The sequence below is a fragment of the Oryctolagus cuniculus genome, chromosome 11, assembly GCF_051225735.1.
Source record: "Oryctolagus cuniculus isolate XC-2025 breed Fujian yellow rabbit chromosome 11, ASM5122573v1, whole genome shotgun sequence".
In the NCBI taxonomy this organism is placed as follows: domain Eukaryota; kingdom Metazoa; phylum Chordata; class Mammalia; order Lagomorpha; family Leporidae; genus Oryctolagus; species Oryctolagus cuniculus.
Genome location: NC_142877.1, coordinates 62,411,860 through 62,431,980, shown reverse-complemented (window position 1 = coordinate 62,431,980; position 20,121 = coordinate 62,411,860). Strand labels below are relative to the sequence as shown.

At 39.1% G+C, this 20,121-nt stretch overlaps 1 long non-coding RNA gene across 2 annotated transcripts in view; it reads left to right on the top strand.

The window, feature by feature from the left end:
- The first annotated feature begins 978 nt into the window (after positions 1-978).
- Positions 979-20,121, top strand: part of LOC149123503 (uncharacterized) — a 35,714-nt gene continuing 16,571 nt past the window's right edge. Inside the window, exon 1 of one of the 2 annotated variants that reach the window (XR_016217136.1) lies at positions 979-1,314. This is a non-coding gene — a long non-coding RNA (uncharacterized LOC149123503). The remainder of the gene's footprint in view (positions 1,315-20,121) is intronic. The other variant, XR_016217135.1, reaches the window with a different exon arrangement.

Genomic DNA, 20,121 nt, shown 5'->3' with positions numbered 1-20,121 from the left:
AAATCCATGCATATATGAGGGTACTTCAAAAAGTATGTTGAAAAAAGAAATAAAAATATTTATTTTCAGTGAAAAAAATCTTGAAATCCACACACACTTTTTTTCACAATATGCCTTTTCCATGAAATTTTTGAAGATCCCTCATATATCTCTGCTTTGACGCTTGCATAAAAATTTTATTTTAGATTTAATAATACTTTTTCTAATAAACAGTATTGAGACCATCTACCACTTTCTGTGGTAGATTTTACCAGAGCCAGGTGGCTCAGAGAGACAATTGCTGAAGCTCATCAGCCAGGAGCTAGACCTAATCATAAAACATGGTACTATAGTGACAAAATTGACTTCAATCATCAACAATGAGGAGGGTCAGTTCACGTGCAAGAAGCTTCCCCTATGCCACAGTCAACATGAGAGTTCTTTGTTTTGTTTTGTTTTGTTTTCCTTACTCAGAAGTTTAGGCATTTGGGTTTTTTAGAGGTTAAAATAATTAACTGTTTTTTACATTTGAATTTATATAAGGTGAACATATTTCATGAATTTCATATACACAAATATAAGAGCCTATTGATACTTCCCACTCTATCCTCCTCCCCATCCCTGCTCCTACATTCCCTCCTCTGTCCTTTCTTATTCTTTCTTTTAACTTTTCAATGACATACTTTCAGTTCATTTTATAATCATAAAATTAAACCTAGCCAAGTAAAGAATTCAACAAATAGTAAGAAAAAAAAAAAAAACCGCTGTTCCTCAACAGTAGAGACAAGGATAGTAAACAGTAATCATTTCTCAGAACATCAATTTCAGTCACATACACTACATGTTCTGAGCTCTATTAGTTACCACAGATAAGTGGAAACATATGGTATTTGTCTTTTTGGGACTGGGTTACTTCACTAATTAAAATGGTTTCCACCTGCATCCACTTTGTTGTGAAAGATAGGATTTTTGTCCTTTTTTACAGGTGAGTAGTATTCCAGTGTGTGTGTGTGTGTGTGTGTGTGTATCACATTTTCTTTATCCAGTCATTAGTTGATGGGCATTTGGCTTGATTCCATAGCTTAACTATTGTGAGATGCAAAGAACATGGGGGTACCTTCTAAATGCTGATTTAATTCTGATTGGGTAAATTCTCTGCAGTGGGATGCCTGGGTCATACGGACCATCTGTTTTCAGGTTTCTAAGGAATCTCCATGCTGTCTTCCACAATGGCTGTACTAGTTTACTTTCTCACCAACAGTGGATTAAGATACCTTTTCCCCCACATTCTCGCCAGCATCTGTTGATTTCTGGATGAAATCCATTCTAAATGGGGTAAGGTGAAGCCTCATTGTGGTTTTGATTTCCATTTCCCTGATAGCTAGTGATCCCGAGCATTTTTTCATTTGTCTGTTGGTCATTTAAATTTCCTCTTTTGAGAAATGTGTGTTTAAGTCCTTTTCCCGTTTCTTAATTGGATTGTTGGTTTTGTTGTTGTTGTGTTTCTTGATATTAATCTTTTATCAGTTTCATATTTTGTGAATATTTTCTCTCATTCTGTCGGTTGCCTCTTCATTTTGCAGAGTGTTTCATTTGTGGTGCAGAAACTTCTCAGCTTGATGTAATCCCATTTGTCAATTTTGGCTTTGATTGTGCTTCTGGGTCTTTTTCAAGAAGTCTTTGCCTATGCCAATGTCTTGAGAGTTTCCCCAATGTTTTCCTCTAGTAATTTCATAGTATCACTTCATAGATTTAGATACTTCATCCATTCTGGGTTAACAAACCGCATGGTTCTTTAACTGGGTTTGAGAAGAGAACTGTCTCTCCATGCCCAAACTGAGATCCACCCTCACTTTGTTCACAGCTTCCTATAACCCTCTCTTGAATTTATCTGATATAAGCATTCTTGTAAGGAGTCCAGCCTCAGGCCCAAATCCCGTGTGATATTTTTCAGGCCCAAACATAGTGAATCACAACGACTTTTGTGGCAGCTTTCCCCAAGGAAATAGGATTGCCTTTCCAATGCTCTTCTTGATGTATAACCAGAAGCCTCTGAGGGGACTGCAGTTCATGGGCTCAGGCCCTGCTGCCCCAGCCATATTCCTGCGAGTGCCCGTGTTCCTGGCCCAGAGCCTTGTTGCAGGAGCCTCTTTCTCTGACTCCCTCACAGAGGCCTTCCTCAGGTGACTCTTCTGAAACTTCTTTACGGGAGGACAGGTGAGGGCGCGGGAACATTGAAGACATGTTTCTTCACTCAAAGCCCGTACTCAGTGCCTTCCCACTCCTAGCTTTTCCTGTCTGCCCTTTCCTCTGCACCTCGGGTCCATAAAACTTCTGTTGGGATTCTCTCCACCCCTCCCATAGACCTGTAGCACCACCGTATGGGAGAAAACAGATGGATAAGGTGCAGAGGAAGACAGTGCTGTGCTCTCTGCTTTAGCCTTTACTCACACTATTGCAATAACTGAGTAGAGTCTTGACTACTGCTTTCCGTTTTAGTTTGTGGCTTTAATCAGCTACTCCCACGCTTGCCAGATGCACTTGCTACAGCTCTGCTGAGCTCCTGACACCCAGGTGCCACTCCTTACATCCAAGAGGGTTTAACAGCTCAGATGTTCTGGCTTCTATCAGGGTACGAAGGATGACTATTAAAGGAAACTGCTAACATTTATGGTGTCTGTTTTAAAGTTAGCTTCAGAATTAGAATGTGAATAAATTCTAAAACTCATTTTTGTGTCTACTGAAATACAGTGTTCTCTCTAATATAAAATTGTTCAAAAATATTTGCTTAATTTATGAAACTTTTTTTTGGTAAAGAAAAGCTGAGCATCAGGATAACTCTAAAATGAGATCATTTGCTTTTCCTCTGAAATTAATTAGATGATCTCGCCTATGTTTCAGCAAACTGTGACTTCATATTATTTTGTGTTTTTTTATTTTATTATAGAATATTTCATTGATATGGAATGTGAGGCAAAGAAGTACGATAGACAGGTCTTGGAGAGTCTGATATTGAAACATGCAATCAGCCAACTAGGCAATATTAAAAATAACAAACTTTTAAAAAAATCAAAATCACCTTCTAGAAGCAATAACTTTGAACAGCTCTTGTCTGGACTGTTGAGGAACAGTTTTCTTATTTTATTTTTCTTTCTTTTTTTTTTCTTCCTTGGACTGAACAGAAGAGTGAAGAGGAGGAGGGGTGGGAGAGTGGGTAAGAGGGTGGGTATGGTGGGAAGAATTACTTGGTTTCTAATGTTGTACTTATGAGATACATACAAATACATAAGTAAAAAAATAACAAAATAGGGAAAAAAACAGGAGAGAAAAGGTCAGGAATTTTTTTGTAAGTGTACTTGTTTCTGCAAATGATTTCAATGAATCATTTCAAAATTGAACAAGAAACAGATGTCTGTTAATTAGAGATTCGAATTTAATGATATGGTTGCATAGGTATGGCACACAAAACATCTGTGTTCTAGTACCTAACATTAATTTAATTTCTTTACAGGAGTCATTTACATTTTTCTTCATTTTCAATAAACTGTTTTCCACTGCTCAGAATAACACCGTGGTTGTGAAGTCATTGTCATATAAACAGAGCACTGTGAGGCCTACTCTTCAGCCTTCATTTAATAAGTTGTGCATCCTTGTAGTGAATCATAACCAAGAGCAACAAGAACAGAGCAAATTCTCAATTATTTAGTTACCACATTCTTTGTCTCAGGTGAGGAAATATGAGGATTAGCAGGATTAGCAGGTCATACCATGTGCAATTCCGAAATAATAACTTTGGACTAGAACTTTTCCAGACTTTACTACTGCATTGTGCCATTATACTTGTGAAACACCCAATAAAAACAAAGATTCTTCTAAGTTTCCTTATTATTTATTTGAAAGGTAGAGCAAACGAGAGAAATAGAGAGAGAGAGAGAAATCTTCCATTTGTTCGTTCACTTCACAAATGCCACCTTAGCCAGATCCAGACTGGGCCAAATCCAGGAACTCAGAATTCAATCCAGATCTCTTGGGTGGCAGAGACACATGCTCCTGAGTCATCACTACCTCCTCCCAGGCTGCATAATACTCAGAAGCTGGAATGGCAGTAGAGGCAAGACTGCATCCCAGGCACTCTGAAATGGCAGGAGGAAATTGCAAGCAGTGGCTTAAACAATTATGTCAAAATGCTTGTCTTATGAACCAGTGTAAGCAGTTTATCTGGATAAATAAATGCAGCTTTTATTTGTATTTGAAATCTGGCTTAAAACATTTACAATAAATTCAAAAATTAGCAAGTAACAAAGCCTATTAGGAGTCTATGGACACACCATCAATGAGAAATGTATGCCACTTCTAGTCAGGGTTCAATAAATGACACAATTCCTTTCCAATTCTGTTTTCTTATTTATACAAGTCCATTAGGTGTAGAACTCAGGACTATGCAGTTAAATTTCTTAGGTTAACTCAGAGTCACAGTTTGGGTCCAATTCTCATTACATGTTTCAGGAACCAATAGAGATTGAGCCAAATAAGTATTTTCAAAGAAACTCAAAGAAAGGGTGCATAAGGCAGACCTGTGGCCTAGACAATGCTCTCCGCAACCCCTTTGTAAACATCCTCTTCCCTAAGGATGGATTGATGACAACTGTTAGCAGCCAATTGATTAGACACTTCTGTGGGGTCAAGTGGAATACTAGATAAAGTGGTATTTTGCTATAAAATGCAGATGGTTTGCTATCAGAAAGAGAAGTAAAAATGCAATCTTGAGGGCTGGGGTTTGGTGCATCAAATAAGACACCACCTAGGATGCCTTCATCCCATATCTGAGTGCCTGGATTTGAGTCCTGGCTCTGCTCCTGAATCCAGTTTCCCTGGTAGGCAACAGTGATAGCTGAGAACTGGAGTTCTGCCATCCCAAGTAGGAGATCCAGAATGGATCCTAGGCTCTAGGTTTCAGCCTGGCCCAGGCCTTACTGTTGGAGGCATTTGATGAGTAACTCAGTTGGTGAGCAGTCTCTATGTGTATGTGTATGGGTATGGGTATAGGTATGGGTATGGGTGTGTGTGTTTCTCTGTCTCTCTGCCTTTCCAATAAATAATTTTCTAAACTCAGTCTTGGTGACTCTCTTAATGTTTGGGAATGTAGTTCCTAAAATTGAGTTCCAATATTTTAAAAGGAAGAAAGTGTTACTTGAAATAACTTTCTACTTACAAAGAGGTGCTTTGCTCACAATAGTGTAAAAGATCTAACAGAGCACACTGAGCAGGAAGAGAAGCAAATTAAATGGAATTGGGCAGACATAAAGACATGAAAACGCAAATGGGAGACTAAGTCCAATGGCAGATCTCATGCAGAGGTCCTGAGAACAGAAGAAGTACAGAAAGTGGGGAGGTATTGAAAGGAATCAAAGGCTGACTGACAGAGGTAGAGCCAGAACCCACTGGAAGTGGAGCAAAGCTGAGTGGAAGTCTGGTTAAGCTTGCTTTCTGATGCTACAAATGACCTCACAGCATTTTACTTAATGTAAATGATCCCACTGACATCTAGAAAACAGTCTACAGGAGTGTATGTGTTTGAGTGTGTTTATTTCTCTTTCATACATGGTAGGAAACAGAGGAGGTACAAGTGTACTATGAAAGAATTTTTCAGTACAAATTAGTAAAGGGTGTTGATATCCACACTTAGGGGCCTTTTGTGGTCTTTATCAATTATCTACCACCTTCAATTATCACATCTTTGAGCACTGACTTTATTAAGCATTCCTACTGACACTGAGATTATAATGATAACCAAATCATGTTCCCTTCCTGTGGATCATCACAATTTAGTAACTAAATAGATTTGCAGATATATAATTATGATACAAGATAATAATGACAAAATTCCACAAAAGTTACGGAAGAAAATCAAGAGGTTTCACAGTAGTGATTTGAATTGTGCCCTAGAAATATCCAGTGACAAGACTCACTTTAACTTTTTTCAATATTATTATAAACTCATGCATATTTATATAAAAATATTTTCAGTGTAACTCAGTTATTATTTTTCATGGTCACATAATTTCATCTTAATCCAATGGAAATCATCAAATGTCTTAAGTGTTTTGGGGACATAACAAATTAGTCTGAAATCTTCTTTGCTTTCTGATATAACACAATGTTCCAGGCTCAATTAGCCCATTTTTTACATCTGAATTAAGCATTTCTTTGTGGATAACTGGAAAATGTATTTAGAGATCAAAATATGAACGTGATGGTGCAGGATTAGCAAAGACATCATTTTAGTTCTGCTTCTAAATGAAAATATGGAAAAAGGTCATTGCTTTAACTCCAACAAGAAAAAGTTAGTTGATATACAGAAGCTTATCTTTTCTGAAGTCCATCAAAAAGCTGAAGTCCCAAAGGAATCAAGTAGAGTAAACTGCAAAGTGTAGCAAAGCCCTTCCAGGGAAGCAGGGAATGGGAATAGTTTCACCCTGATCAAAGAACAGGAGAAAATGGTAGCTGCTATAAAAGCAAGTAAGAAAAAAAAAGTATTACATTGTACATCAACCGTCAGGACAAGAGCTGATCAAGTCACTGTTTCTCACAGTGTCCATTTAACTTCAAGAGGTTTCCCCTTTGGTGCTCAGTTAGTTGTCGCCAATCAGGGAGAACATATGATATTTGTCCCTTTGGGACTGGCTTAATTCACTCACCATGATGTTTTCCAAATTCCTCCATCTTGTTGCAAATGACTGGGTTTTGTTGTTTTTGACAGCTGTATAGTATTCAATAGAGTACATGTCCCATAATTTCTTTATCCAGTCTACTGTTGATGGGCATTTGGGTTGGTTCCAGGTCTTAGCTATTGTGAATTGAGCTGCAATAAACATTAATGTGCAGACTGCTTTTTTGTTTGCCAATTTAATTTCCTTTGGGTAAATTCCAAGGAGTGGGAAGGCTGGGTTGAATGGTAGGGTTATCTTCAGGTTTCTGAGGAATCTCCAGACTGACTTCCATAGTGGCTTAACCAGTTTGCATTCCCACCAACAGTGGGTTGGTGTCCCTTTTTCCCCACATGCTCTCCAGCATCTATTGTTGGTAGATTTCTGAATGTGAGCCATTCTAACTGGGGTGAGGTGAAACCTCATTGTGGTTTTGATTTGCATTTCCCTGATTGCTAGTGATCTTGAACATTTTTCCATGTGTCTGTTGGCCATTTGGATTTCCTCTTTTGAAAAATGTCTATTGAGGTCCTTGGCCCATCTCTTCAGTGGGTTGTTTGTTTTGATCTTGTGGAGTTTCTTGATTTCTTTGTAGATTCTGGTTATCAACCCTTTATCAGTTGCATAGTTTGCAAATATATTTTCCCATTCTGTCGGTTGTCTCTTCACTTTCCTGACTATTTCTTTTGCAGTACAGAAACTTCTCAATTTGATGCAATCCCAAATGCTAATTTTGGCTTTGACTGCCTGTGCTTCTGGGGTGTTTTCCAAGAAGTCATTGCCAGTACCTATATCTTGCAGGGTTTTTCCAATGCTCTCTAATAATTTGATGGTGTCAGGTCATAGATTTAGGTCTTGAATCCATGTTGAGTGGATTTTTGTGTAAGGTGAATGGTAGGGGTCTTGCTTCATGATTCTGCACGTGGAAATCCAATTTTCCCAGCACCATTTATTGAATAGACTGTCCTTACTCCAGAGATTGGTTTTGGACCCTTGATCAAATATGAGTTGGCTGTAGATGTTTGAATTGATTTCTGGTGTTTCAATTCTGTTCCATTGGTCTATCCATCTGTTTCTGTACCAGTACCATGCTGTTTTGATTACAACTGCCCTGTAGTATGTCCTGAAATCTGGTATTGTGATGCCTCCGGCTTTGTTTTTGTTGTACAAGATTGCTTTAGCTATTCGAGGTCTCCTGGGTCTCCATATAAATTTCAGCACCATTTTTTCCAGATCTGCAAAGAATGTCTTCGGTATCTTGATTGGTATTGCATTGAATCTATAATTTGCTTTTGGGACAATGGACATTTTGATGATATTGATTCTTCCAATCCATGAGCATGGAAGATTTTTCCATTTCTTGGTATCCTCTTCTATTTCTTTCTTTAAGGTTTTGTAATTTTCATCGTAGAGATCTTTAACGTCCTTGGTTAAGTTTATTCCAAGGTATTTGATTGTTTTTGTAGCTATTGTGAATGGGATTGATCTTAGAAGTTCTTCCTCAGCCATGGCATTGTCTGTGTATACAAAGGCTGTTGGTTTTTGTGCATTGATTTTATACCCTGCTACTTTGCCAAAATCTTCTATGAGTTCCAATAGTCTCTCAGTAGAGTTCTTTGGGTCCCCTAAATCAAGAATCACATCATCTGCAAAGAGGGATACTTTGAGTTCTTCCTTCCCAATTTGTATCCCTTTAATTTCTTTTTCTTGCCTAATAGCTCTGGCTAGAACTTCCAGAACTATGTTAAATAGCAGTGGTGAGAGTGGGCATCCCTGTCTGGTACCAGATCTCAGTGGAAATGCTTCCAACTTTTCCCCATTCAATAGGATGTTGGCTGTGGGTTTTTCATAGATTGCTTTGTAATACTTTATCCATTTTAGTATTTTTTTTTGTTCTAGTACCATTGGTTGAACTCTGTAATTAACACACAATTATTCTTAGGTGTTTAAATTTTAACTGAAAAGTGATCCCTGTTATGAATTTGGAAAACATTATGTTGAGTGAAATAAGCCAATCCCAAAGGGACAAATACCACTTGTTCTCCTTGATAGGGGACAACTAACTGAGCACCAAAAAGGAAACCTGTTAAAGTGAAATGAACATGATGAGAAACGGTGACTTGATCAGCCCTCACCCTGACTGTTGATGAGCAGCTTAATGTGTTATCCCTCTTAGTATTTTTTTTTTTGTTCTACTTAATCCTTTTGGTTGAATACTGTAATCAATACACAATTCTTCTTAAGTGCTGAAACTTAACTGAAAAGTGATCACTCTTAAATGTAAGAGTGGGAATAAGAGAGGGAAGACATGTGCAATTCGGGACATGCTCAAGCTGACTTGCCTCAAATGGTAGAGTTAGAAACATACCAGGGGATTCCAATTCAATCCCATCAAGGTGGCATGTACCAATGCCATCTCACTAGTCCCAGTGATCAATTTCTGTTCACAATTGATCGTAATGATAGGACTAAGAACCAAAGGGATCACATAAACAAGACTAGTGTCTGCAAATACTAGCTGATAGAATCAAAAAGGGAGAGAATGATCCAACATGGGAAGTGAGATACACAGCAGACCCATAGAATGGCAAATGTCCTAACAGCACTCTGGCCTCAGAATCAGCCCTTAAGGCATGCGGATCTGGCTGAAATGCCCGTGAGAGTATTTCAGGCATGGAAAGCCAAGACACTCTGGGGGGGAAAAAAATCCTAAATGAGAGATCTCCACGAGTGAGATCCCAGTGGAAAGAACGGGTCATCAAAGAAGGAGGTACCTTTCTCTGATGGGAGGAGAGAACTTCCACTTTGACCATGGCCTTGTCTAAATATGATCAGAGTCAGTGAACTCAGGGGGCTTCCATAGCCTTGGCAGCTCATGATAAGAGCCTAGGGTGATTACTGAGGCCATAAACAAGAGTGTCAATTTGTTAAGTCAACAACAGGAGTCACTGTGCACTTAACTCCTCATGTAGGATCTTTGTCCTTAGTGTGCTGTACATTGAGATTTAATGCTGGGGGGCGGAGCCAAGATGGCGGAATAGTGAGGGCGCGCACCGATAGTCCGGGAAAATTTAGTTTAATAAAAGGGGAGTTACGGTAGCCGCAGAAAAAAGAACCAGGAAAAAATTGCACGGGAATCGTGAATCGGAGGACCTACTGGGAGAACAAGGTCGCCCACCGCGCGGAAGCCAAGTCGCGGGACGGAGCCGCAGAAGCCCCAGTGCTCCAAGGGGAGTGCATGCCACACAGACAACAGCGGGGAGACTTGGGACGCTCCACACATCGGCGCTGGAAGGGGAGGTGAGCTCAATATCCCGAGACATTGGTGGGGAAACGGGGGTCAGAATCTAGAGGGGGGCCGGAAAGTGCAGCAAACTCACTACCGGAAAGAAGGAAAAAAAAAAAAAGCTTCGGGGTTTCTCTTCCCCCTAACCTTGCAAAGGTTACAAGGCTGGAAGGCTAGAATTCCCAAGAGACAAAGAGCAGGCCTGCGCTCTGGATTTACATATCAATGGGGGAGAGCTAAGGAACTGAGTCACTACAATTCAGTAGCCTAGGCAACCCAGTGGGAGTCCAGAGGAGCCAAAGACTGGAAGCTAAATACCATCAATTCTGCACAGCCGTGCCCTGCGGTGTTACTTACCCCCTGAATAAATAAAATAAATAAATAAATAAAAAGAGAGAGATTTACCACGCATAACCTGAGGGTGTCACCTTTGCACACCCTTAACCTGGAAGAACCAGGCAGAGCTCTCAGGCCGCACCCATCTCAAGCCTCCAAGGCTCCTCCAACAGCAGGCAGTCCACTTAACACGGACACAGTATAAATAAAAAAAAAAAAAAAAAGAAAAGAAAAAAAAAAAAAACGCACAGTGACGCAAGAAGAATTAACTATGCCGAGTAACAAACACAGAAATAGAGGGAGCAAGATCAACGATGACACTATGATGCCTCCAAATAAGCAAAACACCCCAAGCCAAGAGTATGAAGATGATGAGATAGAAGAAATGCAAGATACGGATATCAAAAAATTTATGATAAGAACATTTAGAAGTTTTCAAAAGCAAATCCTTGAACTACAGAAATCCTTAATGGACAAGATTGAAAATCTCTCTCGTGAAAACGAAATTTTAAGGAAGAGTCAAAATGAAACTCAGAAACTAGTAGAACAGGAAAGTGTTATAGTGAAGAGAAATCAAAATGAAATGAAGAGCTCAATAGATCAAATGACAAACACATTAGAAAGCCTTAAAAACAGAATGGGTGAAGCAGAAGAGAGAATATCGGACTTAGAAGATAGAGCACAGGAAAACATACAGTCAAACCAAAGAAAAGAAGAGGAAATTAGAAACCTAAAAAATATTGTTGGGAATCTACAGGATACTATCAAAAAAACCAACATTCGAGTTCTAGGAGTTCCTGAAGGCATGGAGAGAGAGAAAGGATTGGAAGGCCTTTTTAGTGAGATACTAGCAGAGAACTTTCCAGGTTTGGAGAAGGACAGAGATATCCTAGTACAGGAAGCTCATAGAACCCCCAATAAACATGACCAAAAGAGATCCTCACCATGACACGTGGTAATTAAACTTACCACAGTGAAACATAAAGAAAAGATCCTAAAATGTGCAAGAGAGAAACGTCAGATTACTCTCAGAGGATCTCCAATCAGACTCACAGCTGACTTCTCATCAGAAACCCTACAAGCTAGGAGGGAATGGCGAGACATAGCACAGGTGCTAAGAGAGAAAAATTGCCAGCCCAGAATATTATATCCTGCCAAGCTCTCATTTGTGAATGAAGGTGAAATAAAGACCTTTCATAGCAAACAGAAATTGAAAGACTTTGTGGCCACTCGTCCGGCCCTGCAAAAGATACTTAAAGATGTGCTACACTCAGAAACACAGAAACACGGCCATCAATATGAAAGAAGGGAAGGGAAGAACACCTACCAGTAAAAGAGCATGGGAAGCTCAAAGCATATACTAGAAAATATTTCCGGGAAAATGGCAGGGCAAAGTCACTACGTATCAATAGTCACATTGAACATTAATGGTCTGAATTCTTCAGTTAAAAGACACCGTTTGGCTAACTGGCTCACAGAACACAACCCAACTATTTGTTGCCTACAAGAAACACATCTCTCTAACAAAGAGGCATGCAGACTGAAAGTGAAAGGTTGGAAAAAGATATTCCATGCCAACAGAAACCAAAAAAAAGCAGGTGTAGCCATATTAATATCAGACAAAATAAACTTTAATACAAAAACTGTTAAGAGAGACAAAGAGGGACACTATATAATGATTAAGGGTTCAATTCAACAGGAAGATGTAACTATTATAAATGTATATGCACCTAATTACAGGGCACCGGTCTATTTAAAAGATATGTTAAGGGACTTAAAGGGAGATTTAGATTCCAATACAATAGTACTGGGGGACTTCAATACTCCACTCTCAGAAATAGACAGATCATCCGGACAGAAGATCAACAAGGAAACAGCAGATTTAAATGACACTATAGCCCAAATGGATCTAACAGATATATACAGAACTTTCAACCCTACATCTACAGACTTCACATTCTTCTCAGCAGCGCATGGAACCTTCTCTAGGATTGACCACATACTAGGCCATAAAGCAAGTCTCAGCAAATTTAAAAGAATTAGAATCATACCATGCAGCTTCTCAGACCACAGCGGGATGAAGCTGGAAATTAGCAACTCAGGAAACCCCAGAAAGTATGCAAACACATGGAGACTGAACAACATGCTCCTGAATGAACACTGGGTCATTCAAGAAATCAAAAGAGAAATCAAAAACTTTCTGGAAGTAAATGAAGACAACAACACAACATATCAAAACTTATGGGATACAGCAAAAGCAGTATTGAGAGGCAAATTTATAGCAATAGGTGCCTATACCAAGAAATTGGAAAGGTACCAAATAAATGAGCTTTCAGCGCACCTCAAGGACCTAGAAAAACTGCAGCAAACCAAACCCAAATCTAGTAGGAGAAGAGAAATAATTAAAACCAGAGAAGAAATTAATAGGATTGAATCCAAAAAAACATTACAAAAAATCAGCCAAGCGAGAAGCTGGTTTTTTGAAAAAATAAACAAAATTGACACCCCATTGGCCCAACTAACTAAAAAAAGAAGAGAAAAGACCCAAATCAATAAAATCAGAGATGAAAAAGGAAACGTAACAACAGACACCACAGAAATAAAAAGAATCATCAGAAATTACTACAAGGACCTGTACGCCAGCAAACAGGAAAACCTATCAGAAATGGATAGATTCCTGGACACATGCAACCTACCTAAATTGAACCATGAAGACATCGAAAACCTAAATAGACCCATAACTGAAACAGAAATTGAAACAGTAATAAAGGCCCTCCCAACAAAGAAAAGCCCAGGACCAGATGGATTCACCGCTGAATTCTACCAGACATTTAAAGAAGAACTAATCCCATTTCTTCTCAAACTATTCAGAACAATCGAAAAAGAGGGAATCCTCCCAAATTCTTTCTATGAAGCCAGCATCACCTTAATCCCTAAGCCAGAGAAAGATGCAGCACTGAAAGAAAATTACAGACCAATATCCCTGATGAACATAGACGCAAAAATCCTCAATAAAATTCTGGCCAATAGAATACAACAACACATCAGGAAAATCATCCACCCAGACCAAGTGGGATTCATCCCTGGTATGCAGGGATGGTTCAACATTCGCAAATCAATCAATGTGATTCACCACATTAACAGACTGCAGAAGAAAAACCATATGATTTATCTCAATTGATGCAGAGAAAGCATTTGATAAAATTCAACACCCTTTCATGATGAAAACTCTAAGCAAATTGGGTGTAGAAGGAACATTCCTCAATATAATCAAAGCAATTTATAAAAAACCCACAGCCAGCATCCTATTGAATGGGGAAAAGTTGGAAGCATTTCCACTGAAATCTGGCACCAGGCAGGGATGCCCACTCTCACCACTGCTATTTAACATAGTTCTGGAAGTTTTAGCCAGAGCCATCAGACAAGAAAAAGAAATCAAAGGAATACAAATCAAGAAGGAAGAAGTCAAACTATCCCTCTTTGCAGACGATATGATTCTGTACTTAGAGGATCCAAAGAACTCTACTAAGAGACTATTGGAACTCATAGAGGAGTTTGGCAAAGTGGCAGGATATAAAATCAATGCACAAAAATCAACAGCCTTTGTATACACAAGCAATGCCATGACTGAGAAAGAGCTGCTAAGGTCAATCCCATTCACAATAGCTACAAAAACAATCAAATACCTTGGAATAAACTTAACCAAGGACGTTAAAGATCTCTACGATGAAAATTACAAAACCTTAAAGAAAGAAATAAAAGAGGATACCAAAAAATGGAAAAATCTTCCATGCTCATGGATTGGAAGAATCAACATCATCAAAATGTCCATTCTCCCAAAAGCAATTTATAGATTCAATGCAATCCCAATCAAGATACCAAAGACATTCTTCTCAGATCTAGAAAAAATGATGCTGAAATTCATATGGAGGCACAAGAGACCTCGAATAGCTAAAGCAATCTTGTACAACAAAAACAAAGCCGGAGGCATCACAATACCAGACTTCAGGACATACTACAGGGCAGTTGTAATCAAAACAGCATGGTACTGGTACAGAAACAGATGGATAGACCAATGGAACAGAATTGAAACACCAGAAATCAACCCAAACATCTACAGCCAACTTATATTTGATCAAGGATCTAAAACTAATTCCTGGAGCAAGGACAGTCTATTCAATAAATGGTGCTGGGAAAACTGGATTTCCACGTGCAGAATCATGAAGCAAGACCCCTACCTTACACCTTACACAAAAATCCACTCAACGTGGATTAAAGACCTAAATCTTCGTCCTGACACCATTAAGTTATTAGAGAACATTGGAGAAACCCTTCAAGATATTGGCACAGGCAAAGAATTTCTGGAAAAGACCCGGGAGGCACAGACAGTCAAAGCCAAAATCAACTATTGGGATTGCATCAAATTGAGAAGTTTCTGTACTGCAAAAGAAACAGTCAGGAGAGTGAAGAGACAACCGACAGAATGGGAAAAAATATTTGCAAACTATGCAACAGATAAAGGGTTAATAACCAGAATCTACAAAGAGATCAAGAAACTCCACAAAAACAAAACCAACAACCCACTGAAGAGATGGGCCAAGGACTTCAATAGACATTTTTCAAAAGAGGAAATCCAAATGGCCAACAGGCACATGAAAAAATGTTCAAGGTCACTAGCAATCAGGGAAATGCAAATCAAAACCACAATGAGGTTTCACCTCACCCCGGTTAGAATGGCTCACATACAGAAATCTACCAACAACAGATGCTGGCGAGGATGTGGGGAAAAAGGGACACTAACCCACTGTTGGTGGGAATGCAAACTGGTCAAGCCACTATGGAAATCAGTCTGGAGATTCCTCAGAAACCTGAATATAACCCTACCATTCGACCCAGCCATCCCACTCCTTGGAATTTACCCAAAGGAGTTTAAATTGATAAACAAAAAAGCGGTCTGCACCCTAATGTTTATTGCAGCACAATTCACAATAGCCAAGACCTGGAACCAACCTAAATGCCCATCAACGGTAGACTGGATAAAGAAATTATGGGATATGTATTCTTTAGAGTACTATACCGCAGTAAGAAACAACGAAATCCAGTCATTTGCAACAAAATGGAGGAATCTGGAACACATCATGCTGAGTGAAGTAAGCCAGTCCCAAAGGGACAAATACCATATGTTCTCCCTGATCGGTGACAACTGACTCAACACCAAAAAGGAAACCTCCTGAAGTGAAATGGACACTATGAGAAATGGTGACTTGATCAGCATAGCTCTGACTGCTAATGGACAACTTAATACATTATCCCTCATAGTATTTTTTTTTGTCTGTTCTACTTAATATGACTGGTTTAATTCTGTAATTATCACACAGTTATTCTTAAGTGTTGAAAATTAACCGAAATGTGATCCCTGTTAAACATAAGAGTGGGAATAAGAGAGGGAAGAGATGTATAATTTGGGACATGCTCGGGCTGACTTGCCCCAATTGGTAGAGTTGGAAACATACCAGGGGATTCCAATTCAATCCCATCAAGGTGGCATGTGCCAATGCCATCTCACTATTCCAAGTGATCAATTTCAGTTCACAATTGATCATAATGAAAGGACTAAGAGTCAAAGGGAGCACATAAACAAGTCTAGTATCTGCTAACACCAACCAATAGAATAAATAAAGGGGAGAGTGATCCAACATGGGAAGTGAGATACTCAGCAGACTCATAGAATGGCGGATGTCCTAAATAGCACTCTGGCCTCAGAATCAGCCCTAAAGGCACTCGGATCTGGCTGAAAAGCCCATGAGAGTATTTCAGGCATGGAAAGCCAAGACACTCTGGCAAAAAGATCTCTGTGAGTGAGATCCCAGTGGAAAGAACAGGTCTTCAAAGAGGGAGGTGCCTTTCTCTGAAGGGAGGAGAGAACCTCCACTTTGACTATGACCGTGTCTAAACAAGATAAGAGTCGGAGAACTCAAGGGGCTTCCATAGCCTTGGAAACTCATAACTGGTGCATAGGGAGATTACTGATGCCATAAACAGGAGTGTCAATTGGTAAAGTCAACAACAGGAGTCACTGTGCACTTACTCCTCATGTAGGATCTCGGTCCTTAACGTGCTGTACACTGAGGCTTAATGCTATAACGAGTACTCAAACAGTATATTTCACTTTGTGTTTCTATGGGGGTGCAAACGACTGAAATCTTTACTTAATGTACACTAAACTGATCTTCTGTAAAAAAAAAAAAAAAAAAAAAAAAAAAAAAGAAAGAAATTTTCAATTCCCAACTTGACTCTCACTGGGATTAAACATGACAATAGGTCTGATCTGATTTCATCATCATTTTAAAAAAATCATCTATTATTTTTCACTTTATGTTTCTGTGTGGGAGCAAACTGTTGAAATACTTACTTAAGGTATACTAAGCTGATCTTCTGTATATTAAGATAATCGAAAATGAATCTTGATGTGAATGGAAGGGGAGAGGGAGTGGGAAAGGGGAGGGTTGTGGGTGGGAGGGACGGTATGGGAGGGGAAGCCATTGTAACCCATGAGTCGTACTTTGGAAATTTATATTCATTAAATAAAAGATAAAAAAAAAAAAAGAGATTTAATGCTATAACTAGTACTCAAACAGTATTTTTCACTTTATGTTTCTGTGTGGGAGCAAACTGTTGAAATCTTTACTTAATGTATGCTCAACTGATCTTCTGTATATAAAGAGAATCGAAAATGAATCTTGATGTGAATGGAAGGGGAGAGGGAGTGGATAAGGGGAGGGTTGTGGGTGGGAGGGATGTTATGGGGGGGAAGCCATTGTAATCCATATTCTGTACTTTGGAAATTTATATTCATTAAATAAAAGTTAAAAAAATAAAAAAAAAAAGCAAGTAAGGAAAAAAAAAAAAAAACAGCTGCAAATATTGATGCTTGCTTCACAGTGAGCCAGTAAGAGAAAGAGGAATTCCTGGGAGCCTTAGCCACAAAAGAGAGTCCACACCTATTCACAGTTATTTTCAACAGACCTCCATCAGATGCTTATAAGAAAGACCATAAACAGGCCGGCGCCGCGGCTCACTAGGCTAATCCTCCGCCTAGCGGCGCCGGCACACCGGGTTCTAGTCCCGGTCGGGGCGCCGGATTCTGTCCCGGTTGCCCCTCTTCCAGGCCAGCTCTCTGCTGTGGCCCGGGAGTGCAGTGGAGGATGGCCCAGGTGCTTGGGCCCTGCACCCCATGGGAGACCAGGAAAAGCACCTGGCTCCTGGCTCCTGCCATCGGATCAGCGCGGTGCACCGGCCGCAGCGCGCCGGCCGCGGCGGCCATTGGAGGGTGAACCAACGGCAAAGGAAGACCTTTCTCTCTGTCTCTCTCTCTCACTGTCCACTCTGCCTGTCAAAAAATAATAAAAAATAAATAAAATTATAAAAAAAAAAAAAAAGAAAGACCATAAACAGTCTGCCCCAAGAAGAGATTCCTTTCGCTGGTGTAAAACACAGAATGGCCCTCAGTCACGGTCCATGTTTTCATACAAAACAAAAACTATTCTATGGAAGAAAGAAAGTAAACCTTCCTGCCTCCATCCCATCTACTTTCCCTCAATTAAATTGCCAAATATATCTCCCCAAACTCTGCACTACCAGGCAATTTAATTGAAGAAAAGTTGATGGTCTCTTAGAAAAATATAAAAATGTCTGAAGAACAAAGCCAATTCATAGTCATTATTACAAACAAACGTAAGCATTATAAAACCAAAAAATTGAAGAAAATTATTAAACAATGAAAACAGATAAGCAATGTAAATAGAAAAATGGGAAAATATATACAATAATTAAATTGATATTCTGGACCTAAACATTACACTATCTAAAATAAAAAAAAAATTACTATGCAGACTCAAAACCAAACTGAGGTGGTCATAAGAATCAGTGAAATCAATAGATCAGTAGAAATACTCGGTATATCATGGTATACAGCCATACCACCATGAATGCACCTGATCCTATCTGATTTTGGAAGCTAGTTAAGTCTGGGACTTGTTAATGCTTGGAAGGGATAAATATCCCATATAAAGAATACCAAAAGAAAGAATGATGGAAGATAGTAAGGTTCCAGAGGTCTATAATGCAATATTAAGAAGTGCAGTTTACTTCATATCATATAGGTAAAAATCCTTTAAAAGTATTAGGTGAATCCTGCAATTTATACAAAGAATATCATTAATCAGTGAGACCAATTCAATGAATACCAAATAATTTACCATAATCATATAATAAAGTAGAAAATCATGTATTCATTTTCATAGAAACAAAAGCATTGACTAATTCATGATCATAAACCCACAGCAAGGTTGGTGCTGTGGCATAGGCAGCATGCCATATGAGTGCCAGTTTGAGTCCCGGCTGCTCCTCTTCCGATCCAGCTCCCTGCTAATGAGCCTGGGAAAGCAGTGGAAGATGGTCCAAAATGCTTGGGCCCCTGCACCTGAGTGGGAGACCTGAAGAAGCTCCTGGCTCCCGGCTTCAGATCGGCCCAGGTCTGGACATTGTGGCCATTTGAGGAGTGAACCAGAGGATAGGAGATCTCTCTCTCTCTCTCTGTAACTCTTCCTTTCAAATAAATTAATAAATCTTTTAAACTCACAGCACAATAGGAAAATAAAGATACTTCTTCTATCTAATAGAAGAAATCTTCACAAAGCTTATAGCTGAGTTATAGTTAATTCAGTAAGACTAAATACTTTTTTTTTTCTTTGACAGGCAGAGTGGACAGTGAGAGAGAGAGAGACAGAGAGAAAGGTCTTCCTTTGCCGTTGGTTCACCCTCCAGTGGCTGCCGCGGCCGGCACGCTGCGGCCGGCGTGCCGCGCTGATCCAATGGCAGGAGCCAGGTACTTATCCTGGTCTCCCATGGGGTGCAGGGCCCAAGCACTTGGGCCATCCTCCACTGCACTCTCTGGCCATAGCAGAGAGATGGCCTGGAAGAGGGGCAACCGGGACAGAATCCGGCGTCCTGACCGCGACTAGAACCCGGTGTGCTGGCGCTGCTAGGCGGAGGATTAGCCTAGTGAGCCGCGGCGCCGGCCAAGACTAAATACTTTCTATGTATGATCAAAATAAGACAACCACTTCTAGTCAACCTTGTTCTAGTAGACTTTGCCAATTTAACAATAAGACATAAAGAATTAAGAAGCATGTCGATTTGGAAAATGTAAAATTTTCTGTACACATACAAAGCATAATTTTTTACTTATAATGTCCAAATAATTGTACAAGAGAGATTCTAGAAAAAATTAGTAGATTAAAAAACGTTGTAGGACACAAAGTCAAATTAGTAGCAAAATCGTAAAAGAACATTGTAAAAATACTATACACAATAACATGAAAAATATAAAACACCTAATAATAAATTTAATGATAAACATGCAGGAACTGTCCAATGAAAACTACAAAATATTGCAGAGAATTTTTAAAATAGCATAAACAGAGAATTATTTATAATTTTCATTAATTTTAAAAATTTATATTATTAATTCAAGAAGTGTGTTAATATTACCAAATAAATAAATGCCATCAGTCAAAATTACAGCAAAACTTTTTGTAAAAATTTACTACTTAATTTTAAAATGTATTTGAAAGTTTGAAGAAAAGAATAATCAAAGTGATTTTGTAAGAAAGCAATGATTTTAAGAATGTACACAGCCTCATTTCAAGATTTACTTGAAAGTCTAAAAAAATTTGATATTGACATAAGGATACATACATAAATCAGAAGAACAAAATGCAATCCAGCAATAAATTCACACAAATAATTTCC